We start from the raw sequence: 15,110 nt of genomic DNA, 5'->3' as shown, positions 1-15,110 counted from the left end.
TCGTCTAATGGGCAAGCAAAGATAGACTAACGCCACAACTTATAGCGTTCTTTTCCAAGATTCATGCGTTTGAAGTTTAAGGTCAGAGTCATATTTCGATGTTCTTATCATCGCTCCTTAGATACGATGTTTTATCACCGTCTCGGGTTTTGTGTTAATGTAAGCATGCCGTTAGAGTCTGTTAAAAAGGCATGTTTGCGTAATGAAAATATTCTACTAATTCAGCTGTTTGTTACAGCATCGAGTAACTTGTAAATTACACGTGAATCTTATTAACTTATGACACATCCAATGGAGTGGAGTTTGAAAGATTGAAATTCTATGATTTGATGACATAAAAGTACTGCAAAATTGTACTTATGGCATATCAATTTGAAGCTAGAAATCTGATAAAAATTCCTACACAAATGTTCCATTAATTTTTCATGTAAAATGGCTAACATTTGAAATTAGAGATTAGCTAATGGGTAATACTTAAAGCTGTAAAAACCCTCAGACTGCGGACCATGAAGAGAGCCCTAATTATTTTCTAAATTGTACAATGTTCTCTTAAAAATTATTCTTTTGATATATGAAACCTTTTCATTGAAAAAATTATACGTTTAATTTTAGGTTAATACATTGGGTAATTAGATACATTTGGATCGTGATTGACCTAGATTTTGCTGTTTAAGGGTTAATACATTGTTTAGTCCGAAGAAGAACCAGTCATGGTGGAATTAAAAGATTAGCTTAAATTGATCTAAATCATTTGAAATCTCCTGGAAGCCCTTGAACGATAAAAAACACGTTCACCAAATTCTACCGATCATCGCGGTCGATGATTGTCTATCCAACGTTTGCCGTTGGTTCCACGCTAGGCTGTCGAATAAACATCAGGGCCATTGACTTTTTACCAGCCACATTTCGTAGAGGTAATCTTCGATCTGTGATCGAAGCGACTCGATATAGAAACTTACGGAAACTTACGGGCCATTCACGGTGCCACGAGCAAAATTCTATCGAGAGAGTTCGAACCGTCGATAACGGGAAATAAGGAGAACTAATCTATTAATGATTGCTCGACAGTGAAAATTTGACCTTGGATAACTGATTAAGTTCTAAAGTAGGTATTGTAATATTTGATTAAGCTGTGGTCGAATCTACTGATAAGAACAGGAAATAAGAATATGGTTGGATATTAAATTTTAAGTAACTAACGTTGACTTATCAATAATCTCAACCAGTGATGTAAAAAACAAAAAGAAAATTTGTTCCTAAAGCATTGACAAGCGTGGCACCCATTCCTCGAACGTCAGGGAGTCGAATGCGGAGGATCCCACCCTCTGATATCCACGCACACCGAATCTGACCCTGGATCGTATCCCATTACCGCCAGAATCGGTCATCACTGACCCTCCTCCTTCTTCGGGCGTGTTCTCTTTCCCTTCTTGCCGACCAGTTGGTCGCAATCCGCGTCCATCTCCTCGAGGCGAATTCGTGGAGAGGGAGAGTTCGGGTTAGAAGCGGAATCAGGAAGAGAGCGTTGCACCGCTCGAGAGGGTACACTGTACCAGTGAACCCGGTGTGTGGTTGCCGCGAGTAGAGGTGTTGTTCCCCACCCTTCTAACGGCAGGGTACGAAGGAAGGGATGGTAGAGAAGGAGACAGAGCGAGAAGAGTGGAGTAGAGAACGAGGGAGAAAGGAAACAACTCGAGTAACGGACCTACTACCCCTTCGTCCCACTCTCGAGTCTCTCCCACCCAGTAGAATCTGAAGCGGTGGAGGGGTGACCCAACGATGTCCCCACCATTTCCTTACCCCTTCCTCTGTACCAGCTCCCCTCTATCCCCTTCCAAAAGTCATCCCTCCAAGGCGTCGTAAAAAGCGCGTCGGTGAAACGTCGTTACGCTGCCAACTGACGTCGTGGTCGTCGACGTGCTGACTCGGGGGTGCGAGTGGAGCAACGGTGGGGGATGATGGAGAGTGGAGGGGATGGCGAGAGCGTGAGTGGGGAGAAGGTTTGGTGGTAGGGAGGAAAGGCGAGTGGAGGAGAGCTCGACGACGGCAAGGAGAGGTCATTGACCCGACCGGCAGGCTGCCGGCTGCTAGAGAGCTACGTCGCTCGCGCGCTGCTCTGGCCTCTCCTCGTCTGTTCCGCGTTTGTTCGTAACCTCGTGTGTGCTGTGCGCGCGCGACAAAGAGAGAAACAGACCACCGTACACCTCTATCCCGTACCGTTCTGCCCTCCGTTTCTCTCACACCCGTTGCCTCTCCTTCGCTCGCGCCTACTATCTTTCTCTCCCGCGGCTCTCCGTGTCCCTATACCTTCTCTCGCCACTGTTCGTCGCCGCGATTCCGGCAGGGCGCAAGCAACGCGAGAAACAGAGAGAGAGTTCGCGCGCGCGCGTTTCCGTAGGACGTTGCGTTACGGAGCGAGAGATCGCGCCGACTGCGCGCGGAGAACGCGTGTTCCGCGTTACACACCGCCGCGTTCTGTTTTCTTCTTTCGTGCGTGTTAACCCCCGTGGGTTCAAGCCAGCGCACGGTCCGACGACACGCGAGTGTCCGATTGCATTTCCACCGCGCTGCGAGGAAAAACCGTTTCGTCTCGGGCCGCGCGTTTCGCACGATCGCTTTTTCCTCCCTCGCGGAGAGAATTCTCTCCCTCGTTAGTGCTGTACCGTCCGTCCCCGTCGCGGCGACCATCTCTCTCTCTACATCTTTTCCTATCTTCTTCGCACCACAAACCTCTTTCTTACTCTCTTTCTCTTTCTGTGTGTCCCTACTTCCGTCTTTGTCACTCGTTCTCGTTGCCTCTCTGTCTCCCGGTGTCTTTCTCTCTCTCTCTCTCTCTTTCTCTCTCTCTCTCACTCACTCCCCGCGTGTCTTTTTCCCCGGCTTTTCTGACCGCGCGCGTCCGTTCCCTTCTCCACGAGGGAGGAGAGACGTCTGTCGCGCTTCGAGGCTCCACGCGTGCACGCGCGGAGAGTCGGCTTATCGCGGACGAGCGTGCCGAACGCTTTCTACTGAGTCTCTTCTGCATCCTCCTACGTGCTCGACTAGAGCCGCCACACGTCTGATCGGTGTTGTCCACGCTGTCTCGCGGCACAGTTAAGGTGTCGGTGAGGGTGAGAGGGTGAGGGTGTCGGTGACGGTGTTCGTTGTTTCCTCGTTGTTTCGCGTCCGCGAACGCGAACGCGGGCCCGATTACTCGCGTAAACATCAGCCGGTTACGTCGGCTCCGTGACGTTTCGTTCGTGACAGCCGGTTGCAAGGATTACTTGTTACTGAACAGCAACGAAGCAGCAGAAGAAGAAGAGGAGGAAGAAGAAGAAGAAGAAGAAGAAGATATACAAGAGAAGGAGGTGGTGGTGGTGGTGGTGGTGGTGGAGGAGGAAGAAGAACGGAAAGGAACAGAAGTAGTGGAGGTGGTGGAGAAGGAAGAAGAGAGCCGCGAGTGCGACGACCGGGCCACAATAGTGTGCGCCGTTTGTTGTTTCGTTGGCCGGTTTTCGGTCTGCGCGACAAACGCGAAGGAAAGCGGAAGAGCGCGAACGTTAAAACGGGAACAAGAAGCGACGACGCTTTTCGATCCGTCGTCTTCGAATAATTAACGCGAGTGTTATCGTCGAAAATCGAGTGTGTGCTCCGTTTCTTTCTTTTTTTTTTTTTTTTTTCATTTTTGTTCCTCTGCTGGCTAGTTTCGCGTACTCCACCGATGTAATATAAATATTACAAGTTTTAACATAATACGCGGCTATCCGAATTCTCTGTCTGTCTTCGACGGAGTTCGCGGGTGGAGGTCCCGGGAGCGAGAGGAACAACGGAGAGAGGAGCCTTAAACCCAGTGGATCACCTGTGGTGATGCAGTAAACGAGAAAAAGGGGGAGAAACACGAGAGGCGGGATAATAACGGATAGAGAACGGGGGACGAACGAAATAAATAAACGAAAGGAAAGATAAAGGAACAGGAAGGGAAATCTGTCACGTTGTGTGATCAGCCGGAGAGCGAGAGAGACTCCCCGGATATACTCATCATGCATTACACACGCATACATGCACATTACATATATAAATAGATTGCATATATAACACGCATGACGTTCGTCGCGATATCGTCCTCGGTCCACGCGTATAATTCAGTTTCGATCTTTCACTTTCGCGCCATTCGGTTATCCTTATTTCCCTCCTAACTACATACATCGGTTCCCTCGTTGTCATCCCGGAGGAGCGATCGCGATCATCTCGCGTTCGTTCCTCGCGTTTCTTCCTTCGCGGCCACCCTCGGAACCACTCTCTCTTTCGTTCGCGTTCCAACGCATCACTCTCTCTCTCTCTCTCTCTCTCTCTCTCTTGTCGGCCAACAACGCACGCTTCGCTCATCCGCTTCTTTTCCAAGCCGATCTTTGTTCCTTCATCAACGTAGTACACGTGTTCCATCGTCCACGCGGCCCGTTCGAGCCGTTTCTTTCGACGCGTTCGCGCCACCGATATCGCGCACTCTTTCATCCCTTCCCGTGATTCTCGATCCAGTGACGTCGAGCTTGCAAACAACCATCATCGTGCTCGACCTGTCAAATTTCATGTTCTTTCTTTTCCGAGACATTACCGAGCGGTGGAATAATCACAGACGCAAGTGTCCGAAAGAAGATCGACGATCTTTCGTTGTCGAAGAATATTTATATGGTGCACACGATTCGTTCGAACGAATCTGGTCGTATGAAACATCTTTACGACTGGACTGGCGTCGATCTATCGAACCGTGACTGATAACAGATAGAACATCTTATCAGGAGACGCGTGAACTGATTACGCGCCTGGCAACCGATCATCCTGATGAATTTTATCGAACACCGAGGATGCTTCAACTTATAGATCATTGATGGTGGAGGAAATTATTCGTTTATACATTGGAGTAATTAAACTGGCTGTCAAAATATTGATAAGTCTTCGGAAGAACATTAACGTGGTTATCGAGAAAGTTTATGATTCTATTAAATGGAAACGATCTGATCCGCGTGTTTCGATCACGATCTTGAAAAACCTCGAAAAGCTTCCAAACGGAGCGCTCTCTAAATATAATCGACGGTGTTTTAGCCTGTTATTTTAAGAAACATCATCGGGTCGTTCGGTATCGAGCAATTCTCTTCCCGTTTCGAAGCGACTCGGATCCGCTCGGATTAGAATAGCAAGGGAAATAATAACACTGTTGCTCGTCCCGTCTTACCCCGTTCGCCTCTGCTCCGCGTCTCTTCCAGTGGATATCTTTTTCCATCCCGTAACCACCTTTCCGCCGCGTGTGCACGCGAGCGGGCCGCCGCAGTACGCGTGCGTAATATTCGACACGCGCGTCACCACGCATCGCAGCACCGTTTCTGACCGACGCGTTTATAAATAAAAGCCGCGTCGTGGCACCGCGGCACCGCGGCACCGCATTACGCTCGAGCCTCTTTCGTGCCGGTGTAACAACGTGTCAATGAAAATAGAGACAGCATGTCTACTCGGGAAATTCGATTCGATGCATAACCGTTTCTGCCCTGTTGATTTTTAACGAATCGAGGGAAAATCCGAGGAGAGAAATTTTCTTTAGATAATCCTTCTTTTATTTTGGTAGGGAAAATTAATGAAGCTTCTTGGATAAAAAAAAAGATTAATCGATCGGTAATTGCGTTAATCAGATCGTTGATAATCGCATCGACCGCGACACGACAAACGCTTTAATTAACAGAATTTCCTAGCGCGTGAATTCCACTTGCACAGTGTGCTGTTAATTAATTCGTCCAGTCGTATCAAGCTTTGCACGAAAACGACAAATTGTCTATGTTCTATCAAAAAGAATAAAAGTAAATCGTTGCTTGAAAAGTATTACTTACTTTCTTGAAAAATGTTCAGTACCCTAAATGATATTCTACCATTTTCTAAGATATCTATGTAGTCTCTGATAGCGCTCCCTAGAAAATAATCCTTCGTGTGACAAGAGATTTGTTAGAAGCAACTCGACCTTTGAAATCGGCTCTAAACTCGCTCACCTAACGGCGATTAACCGAATTGATCTCGTTATCCAGCAATAATTCGAGACTGTCGTGCACGGTTGGCGGTCCTCTGCTGTACACCGGCTGTGCTCGATAACGAGTCAATTATCGATTGAACCTTATCGTAACTAATGCCCTCTGACGCTTCGCCAAGTCTCTGAAAAGAAACGGAATCTCTATCCGCACAATTTTCCAAAAAAAAAAAAGAACAATCCGATCGTTCTGAAACGGTTCGATAGATCTGACGATAAGAGAAATGAAAAAAAGTCGATGATCGCGACGGAAAGGTGGAAAGCACGCCTCGACATCGCTGGTTCGCGGCAGTCTCGTCTCGTGTCCGCTTGAAAAAGAAAAAAAGAAAAAAAAGAAAACGGGCCTCGCGACGAGCTGGTGTACGCGCGTGAGCCACGCGCGAATCAGAACTTAAAAAATTAAAGAAACGAGAACGACCAGCGGATAAGACGAATCCCTCGAGTTTCACCAAGTTTCGTTCGGATCATATACCGTTGTCGAACTTTCCACGTGCACGAACTGTCGAATTGCCGTAAAAAGAGAAAAAGGCTCACGCACGTGTCGCTAGTTGTCAAAGTAGCCGAAGATGGACGCGTGCCACGATTTTCCTTCCATACAGCGAACATAGAAGAATCGACGGTAGAGCTAGCTGTTCCAGCGAACATCGCGACGGATTCTTCCGTCCATCGCGGACGATCTAGCCAGTTGGGTGGGCCCCGATGTTGAACTGTGATGACCGCGGCGTGTCAACGGTGGATAGTGATCGAAATCCGCGTGATTCCGCGTGCTCGTGTACCGGTACACAGACCGGATTGACGAACAACTGAAAGCGATCGTTGTTGTTCGGGGAGCGGACCGTTAACCCGGAGAAACCATGAAGCTGGAGTCTCCAGGTCGGTCGCCGACAGTGAAACCGTGAAAGCCTAGTCCTCGCGTTAGGACAAGGTAGATGAAATTACGTGGGCAGGATAGAGCGGGTATATATCGTTAGAAAGCAACGAGGGACAGAGTGTGGTACCGTGCGGTGTCCAGAGGCGCAAGGCTGGAGGTTAGTTTGTGGAAGAGGAGCTAGAGGACGGGCAGGAAGAGGTAGTCGCTCGAGAGAGAGAGGTGTATGACGTTACCGTTGACTATCTACGTCACGTTAACGGTAACCCTCGTACACAACACGCACGCGACCTAGTCGGAGCAGCGGTGCGGAGCGGAGCGAGTGGAGAGTCAGCTAGCTAGGCGACCGCCTGCAGGAATTTAAAAGTGAAACTGTGACGATCCACGCGTTTCCCCCCCTCTCTTCTCCTATTTTGCTACCGTTCTATCGCTTCGAACGTCGTCGTCTTTTCTCCCTTTCTCTTTCTTTTCTTTTCTTTTCATTTCATTTCATTTTTTTCTCTCTCTCTCTCTTTTTTTTTTTTTTTTTTTATTATTTTGTTATCTCTGTTTTTCTTTCACTCTTCGACCGGTGCTCCTGTGTCTTTGTCTCTCGTTTCTCGGCCTCCTTCCCGCCCTCTCCTCGGTCGTGACACGGAAGGGAATCGCAAAACGGCCAGTGAAAGTGATCGACATTACGATTTTCCCGACTAGCTCGCCCCTTCGGCTCGCTCGACAACAGGTACCGGCGGATCATCCGCGAGAATGGCACGCAGGTGCGAGCCGAGAAGCAGCTGAAAGCGACCCGGCACGGTCGCGTTACAGGCTCGCACTTCCGGAACACGCGGTGGGGAACAGAGGCTACGCTGACAGCTGGCGCTCACGTTGATGGCCGATCATCGACGATCCAAAAATGTAAGTTACACAAAGTACAACAACCATATGTCCGTTATAGGTCGATAACACTTGACCCTTTTTAATGTTCTTTCGACGAGAAAGTTTCTTCTTCGAAGGGTAGTCGATATTAATTGTACCGTTCACTGACAGATTTCAGGGGTTCATTGGGTTTCTATGAGAAACGTTGGGTGGTTTGAAGGAAATTCTACTTGGGGCTGTTCAGGGTAATTTGATGTTGAATTTTGGAAGAATTGATATATTTCACTTTCTAATCTCAAGCTATCAAATGTTAGATTAGTATTGAATAGTGGCAATAATTTTGCTTTAGATGAAAGACTTTTTACAATTTCAATGTCAATTTAATTTTTTTTTAATATAGATTAATTCTTTGAAACTTTCGGAATAAGAAAGTATGAAGTGTGAAAGTGCAACAAATTCATGAGATATTTTATTAAAAGCTATTGAACTTTTTGATATCGCGTCCTAATAATGTTCTGAAGAATTAATCTATATATTAAAAAAAATATACAATGTACAATTATATTAGTATCTCTAGTCGAATCATTATTGCTTGAAAATAATAGATGAAATATGAATTCGTATTATCACAAGTTTATATAATCGTACTCGTGGTGTAAATTAATTAACACGGAAATTACATCGGCGATTCGTGCGATAATCCCCGTGAAATGCAATTAAGATGGCGATCTGAAAGGAATTCGTTTCCCTTTCGAGGGAAAGAGTCGTCCGCGATTCTAATATACCGTTGCGAGCGGCAAGAAAAGAAGGCAAGAATGGAACTTCTACTCTCGTGGTAGAAAGGAAAGGAAGCGGATAGAAACGAGCTCTAGGCTCGTACCGCTGGATCGAGTTTCACTTCTTCACTGTCTCTTTCCGCGACTCGTTTTCGCGTGCACGAGGAGGAAGCGTTTCCCTTCCCGTGAAAAGGGGAACTCGCCGCGCGAAAATCATTGTCCGCGGCTCAGTAAACTCCTCCGAAGACCGTTCCTTTCCTCGCTGTTGGCTAACGTTTTTCGTAATTAACAAGCTGTCGTGAGAAATTAAGAGAAAACTTTTCTCTCTTTACTCGTTAATTGAAAAAAAAAAAAATCTTCTCTGTTACTTCCTCTTCGTGGTCGTTGAAATCGCAACAATAGCATTCGCTGATTGTGAACATCCTGACTTTTCAGGAAGACCGATTTGATTTTAATTGAATTCTGTCGAATCACTCCAAAATAAGTCGTCTTTCAATATTGATGCATAATTGTGCATCACTGCCTAAGTGCAGATTGATACGCAGAGCGAGATGAAAATATTTAGAGCGAAACTTGACGCAGCACGGGGTAAAATGTAATTCCGTTCGAATTCAACCGATTTCCCCGAAATCCGATGCGCAGAGTACAAAAGCGAGTGGACTTGACCGGATTGGAAGGTAAAATATGTGCTTGGCCGAGATTCTTGAATAAAACGTCGCCGACGTTCATCTGGTTACATTTCAATGCGACTCGTTTCGTCTCGAAAACGCGTCGGCTTCCAACGGAAGAATTGGAACGCTCGTCAGCGTTATTCATTTTCGAAAGAATTCCTGAAGAAGTCGAAGTGCAAGAATTTTTTTTATCTCTTTGACAACGACACAGAATGATAGTCACTTTGAATGACGTTAAAAAGTATGAAATTTCCGCTAATTTCCATTGTAAACTGATAAAGATTATTGCTTAGAAATATATTCTTTATGCTTGGTAATCACTTTTGGCCCATGAAAAGGTTTCTTTGCAATTCAAATGCAGTTCAGTGAAAAATATACCACTAACCCATTTTATTACCAATTTAAAATAACTCTCCAAATGTCCACTATGTAGAAAAATAATAATAAACAAAGTTTGGACGAAACCGGTTCTAAAGAATTATTTTTCCATTACTTGGATAATTGAATTTGAAATTATTCTGACATAAAATTACAGAAAATATTGAATAGAATTAATATGATATTAATTAGACAAGATAGCAAGTGGTCTGATTAATTATGTCTCGTTTCCCTGTGCCAATCAAAGTGTTAATAATTCATAACTCCTCTCAGTGCAAAAAAAGCCTTTAACCCACTTTACCGCCAATTAAAAATAATTTAAAAAATCTCCATTATAATAATAAAAAAAAAAGATTCTCACGTTTCAACAACCAGAAACACTTCAACGCGATTCACCCTCTGGATTGAAAGTCCATTGAAAATATTCCCGGCGTTGAAAATGTTCGTAACACCGTTCCGTTATTCGCGCGAGAGAATCACTTTGGAGGGTGAGAAAAAAAAAAGGAAGAGGGAAGAGGCTGCGCTATCGACTGATACGCTGGTTACGAGCGAAGGGTGAGGGCTAGTTAATTTTGTATCGACGAGCACCTACGCGTGGTCGTGTGTCGACCCCGCAGAAATGCCCTCGCGTATGTAGGTTAATCCGCGCTCGATGGGAATCGACCTGCGGAGGAATCGCGACACGGGTCAGGTTAACGAATGGGGTAGGTTAGGAACGTGCCAATCTCGGCGCACGTGGCGCCCGTACCTGCTATCTTTCTCTCTTCCTTTCTTTCGTTCGTGTTTCGTCCTCGCTGATACACTTTTCACCGACCGTCACGCAAAGGGGTTGGACAAAAGTGTTCTTGCGATTATGCTGTGACGGACATAGAAATTAACCCTCTAATAGTGTCACAGACTACTGATACAGGGTCATGTTTCATCGAAGATTAGAAACTATTATTTTCTTAAATTCTATTTCCATTCGTACACAAGAAATTCAGTCTGCTTGTTTGCTTTGACATTTGTTACGAGGAAACCTGCGAAAAGGTATACCGAATTGTTCGTTACCGCTAAACGCGTGCTGTAATGTTTACAGGCCATTAGTATTGCACGTTTGAACAAGAGCGATACACAGTTAAAACGGACGACTCGAACGAGCCGTTCCGTTTCTTGCTATCGGTTAACATTGGAAAGTGTTTCGCCACGTTGAAACGTTCGCTGGTGAGCGTAACAGAGCGGCCCATTTATCTCGCTTCCGGTCTCACACCGCGTATCCAAGCACACAAAACGCGGCGCGAACGCATCCCGTATATCTTACCATAATTTTCCCTCCAAGACCGTTACTTCCACGCGACGATATCGTTCTAACGACGATAACTTCGTGGTCATGATGAGAGCAAGAGCTGGTCATTCTGGATCGAGTTCAAAATTCCTGTTATTGAAACCATTAGGGATGTTTCAGCCGAGTACAATGATAAATAAGATGGACATTTCCGGAAGAAGATAATGAAAACTCTAAGGGAATCGAATTAGAGCGAATGGAAAAAGAAAGTAGAGAAATAGTTGCAGAAAATTTAAGACCGAGTTGGTTAAAATTTTGAAGGGAATGGTTTTAAAGGGTGTACTGTCTTTATATTATAAATTATTTACCATACAAATATAGTAATATAATTTAGAACCGGTTTCAAACACTCTTCCTAAGGGTAATTAAGTAGAATTAATATGCAAGGTGTATTTTAAGGGATATAGGTAAATCAAAAGTCAGACAAAGTCAAAAAAATCAGGAAACGAATAGCATGTCCCAAGTTTTTCCTTCGCGATGGTATCAGAACATTGTATAAGTAAAATTAAAAGCAGAATATTATATAAACGTAGCTTAATAAATGCATTTCTAAAAATTAATTAAAATACAAAATAACACTGGACGGATTTCTATTACGAGAATTAACAAAGAATCAAGCATATTTATAGTCATCAGAAATTCCTACAAGAACCTATATCTCTTTTACCATTCCCAATTTGTCAAAATCCCAACAATAGAGCTTCCTGTTATCCAGCACGAACCCGGAAGTCTCCGTCACGCCTATTACAGACTAGTAAATACACTTTTTCTAAGACCTTTTACCGGCACGATTCATCAAAATGTCAGTAGAAAATGTCAAGTTTCTTCAACTTTAGGATAGGCACAACTTTCATTGTCACAACAACGATTAACTTCAACGTCGTCCGTCTTTATGAATCAATTTCCTGTTCTCGTTCCCCTCGCGATACACGAGTTCTATTCCAACCGACACTTTTCAATTTTTCACCCATTTCTCTTGTTCAAACAGGTAGAAACGTACCTGCCCGCTTTCGTAATGATTCATACACGCGTCAACGATACTTCCTACGTTCAATAGCTGCCCTGGTCGACTTGATTTACAATCTCATTGTGTTTGTCGCGGATGTTCGGGCCGACAGTGTGTGCAAGGTGTTCCGGAAGTCGGTTCGTCGGGCGTCTTTAGGATCGCGTGTCTCGACGAGAAACAAGGGAGAGATTTCCTAACTGAAAGATTGTGGTTCCTTCGGCTGATGTATTACTTTTGTCTGATTAAGACTATTTAAGAGTGACCTTAGCCTTTAGTTGTTACAACGATGACTAATGCTAGGCTAACATGAGTAACCCTAATTGCTACAATAGAATTTTGGGACTAATAGAAGAGATTAGTCATCCTGTGTATTATACTTCACTGCGATAAAAATACTGCAAATATATTTCCATCTTGAATAAAAATGATTACTCTTACAATTTTTAATTTTCAAGTTGAATTTTTATTCTATCATCGATATGTTAATGAAACATTGAAAGAAGAAGCTACTCAAGTAGGATGATTCGTTCAGAAACAGAACCGAATGCATTAGAGGATGACTTTCAAGAATAAAACCTCCAATAACCAAGTTGGTTATCAAAATAAGTAATGACGATTCTTCTCGAGCTGAGTCCTATCGATTTGACGAATCAACGCCCCGCTAAGTCTCCTCTTTCGAAGTTCCATCATCGAAAACAACAAGCAGAATCGCCAGATCCCCGTCATAAAACCGATATACGTACGTCCATAATCGTCAACGGTTCGAGGAGAACGCGCTTGAAAGCGACGTGTCTGGACGTTCCTATTTCACGTGGACGGGAGATGGTTTTTCTAAATCATCTCGCGATGGAAAAGGTCTGAACGGCCGTGTCCGTTGGCGTAACGCATGCCGCTCCGTTACCTCGCGCGGCCGCGAGGCTCGCGCATAAGCGTAACTCGCGCATTTCCGCGATTTTCAGGACCAACCGGGCCAGCTGGTCGCTTCGAAAGCCCACGGAGAAGCTCGAAGAAAGAGACGGAACGGAGATCGAAACAGATCGAGCGAGGAGGACGGGAAAGGTTGGCGCGATAAAGAGAAAGCGCGTGCGAGAGAGAGGATCGAATAGGGAGGGACAGGGGTGACGGAGAAAGAGAAGGACGAGGCGCGATGTGTACGGTAGCGGGGCGCTACTCGTAATGTCGGTGTGTGTCGCGCTGGAGGCCGGCCGAGGTCGACGGCCTCTGGCTCGGCCGTTTCCGTCCAGGCTCGCGCATCCTCGGCACTAGGTCAGTGATGGAGTCACTGGCCGCCCCGAGCGTCGAGGCAATGACACCGAGCACGCCGTTGCTGCCACCGAACTACCCCCACTACTCGCTCAAGCTTCTCCCACCACGCCCACGCCACCCCTGCCTCCCCTCGCTAACTCCACCCCCCGTTAACCATTACGCTCGCGCCGCTAACAGCGCCCCCGCATTGACGAGCACTCACGATGCGCCCGCCTTGCGTCTATATGATCGAGAGCATATATCTGTCCGTGATTACGAAAGTGGTATTATTCGTTTTCACCATTTTTGCGATTTGAAGTGTCAAAAAATATTTTTTCACTATGAAATTAAACATTTCAAGAAATATAATTTATCGACTGCGATAGTCGTTAGATAATTTTCTATTAGGAAAGCTTTGCATTAGCTATTGGCGCTCGATAATTCCTCGTTTCTTAGAAAGGTCCTCCTCTAAAGACCTAGAGGCGAGAGATTTTCGAGCAGCTATTTTATCTTGTAATGACAGCCAGACGAGATTTGCCAATGACAATGCTATTTTCATTCGAAAGATTCTACTGTCACTTCTCGTCGCCCGATGACCTCACATATTGATATAACACGTGCGTTCAAACGCACAGCGTGCGATCCTAAGGGGACCAATTCTGAATACGAGGTCGACAACCGCGATCTGCCTCGTTGAACGTGTCACTCGGTGATCCTAAGTCAACGAAAGTATCAGCCACGTAATAAGGTGTGATACTCCCATAAAATGTGGCAAGTTAGATATTCGTATGATAATTGTGATTTTAGTAACGTTTGATTAAACTGAAGGAAAGAAGAAATTTCTATTCTTTGAATTCTCTTGTCAGCGTTGCAATTTTCACTCTTCAAAAGAGAATACCTCTTGATCAAACGCTAGGAAATTAAGTCTACTTTTGTTCGATTTAGGAACCTAGAACTGGCTCTCGGTCTTCAATATAAAAACTTTAATTACAGTGATAATTAGCTGTCGGTATTAAAAATTAATTCTGATTGCGTTAAATCTATTTCTTTTCTTACTCTATAAAGGAAGCCATAGAATTGAAGTGCAAACGAAAATATCAAGTATCAGTTTTGTGAAAAATATTCCTATAGAAGGATAGTCCATTTATACCCAAAAAGAATCGATTTGCTGACAATTAATTCAATTCGAATACGTCGCAACTACACGACGATACTTCACAATTCTACGTTGCGAAACTCGTGCAGACTAAATATCAAAAGTAGGGTTTGAGCATCGACCAGTTGGCCAATAGGTCGCCTAAGATGAAATGTAGATGAAGCTTACGACATCCAGAAGAGTTTGAAACGTTGATGAACAGAATCGCTATGAAACTAAACGTCTAACAACACGCGAAACTCTTAAAATTCAAACGAACAAAAGCAGCAGTTCAGAAATCATAATTTCTAAATTCTTTCGAATAATCACGAGACTCCGATGGAAATTCGTGAGAGACAGACGCCTTTCTCCGGTTCGATGCCCTTTTTTTAAGCTGTCAGGACCTCCCGCGTGTAAAAACACTTTCGTCTGGCTTTCTACCCCATGGTGTTCCCAACTCGTTCACCCTGTCCCTCGTCCAGCTGCTGGAATGTACGAAATCGTTCTTCGAGAACCCTTCGAGTGCTTCAATCTGGTAACAGGGCGTCGATATGCCGCACTTAAAGCCCTTTCTTGTGGACGCGCACGAAATTTCATGGAAATGCGCTGGAAAATAGTAGACGAGATGTCGATTGGTCAGCTCCGCAGCCGATGAAAAGATTTCTCCTGGTTGAACGATCGACAAGGGATGACGCGAACTTCTGACGAGGGCTGAAAGGTCGAGGTACTCGAAGAATGGAATAAAGAAGAAGAATATCTTGAATACGGTAGAATTGTCGCGGTATGACAGTCGTGGGGGTTGCATT

The 15,110-nt window shown here is 44.9% G+C and overlaps 2 protein-coding genes across 9 annotated transcripts in view; one reads left to right on the top strand and one right to left on the bottom strand.

The window, feature by feature from the left end:
• Nucleotides 1–15,110, bottom strand: part of LOC114871704 — a 125,374-nt gene that overhangs the window by 5,658 nt on the left and 104,606 nt on the right. The window lies entirely within an intron of this gene.
• Nucleotides 7,495–15,110, top strand: part of LOC114871703 (hormone receptor 4-like) — a 106,896-nt gene continuing 99,280 nt past the window's right edge. The window contains exon 1 of the mRNA XM_029177918.2: nucleotides 7,495–7,808. The gene's annotated coding sequence lies outside the window, so the exon portion shown is untranslated. The remainder of the gene's footprint in view (nucleotides 7,809–15,110) is intronic.

Source organism: Osmia bicornis, chromosome 12 (genome assembly GCF_907164935.1).
Source record: "Osmia bicornis bicornis chromosome 12, iOsmBic2.1, whole genome shotgun sequence".
NCBI classification, from domain to species: Eukaryota; Metazoa; Arthropoda; class Insecta; order Hymenoptera; family Megachilidae; genus Osmia; species Osmia bicornis.
This window is presented reverse-complemented; position numbering and strand designations above follow the sequence as displayed.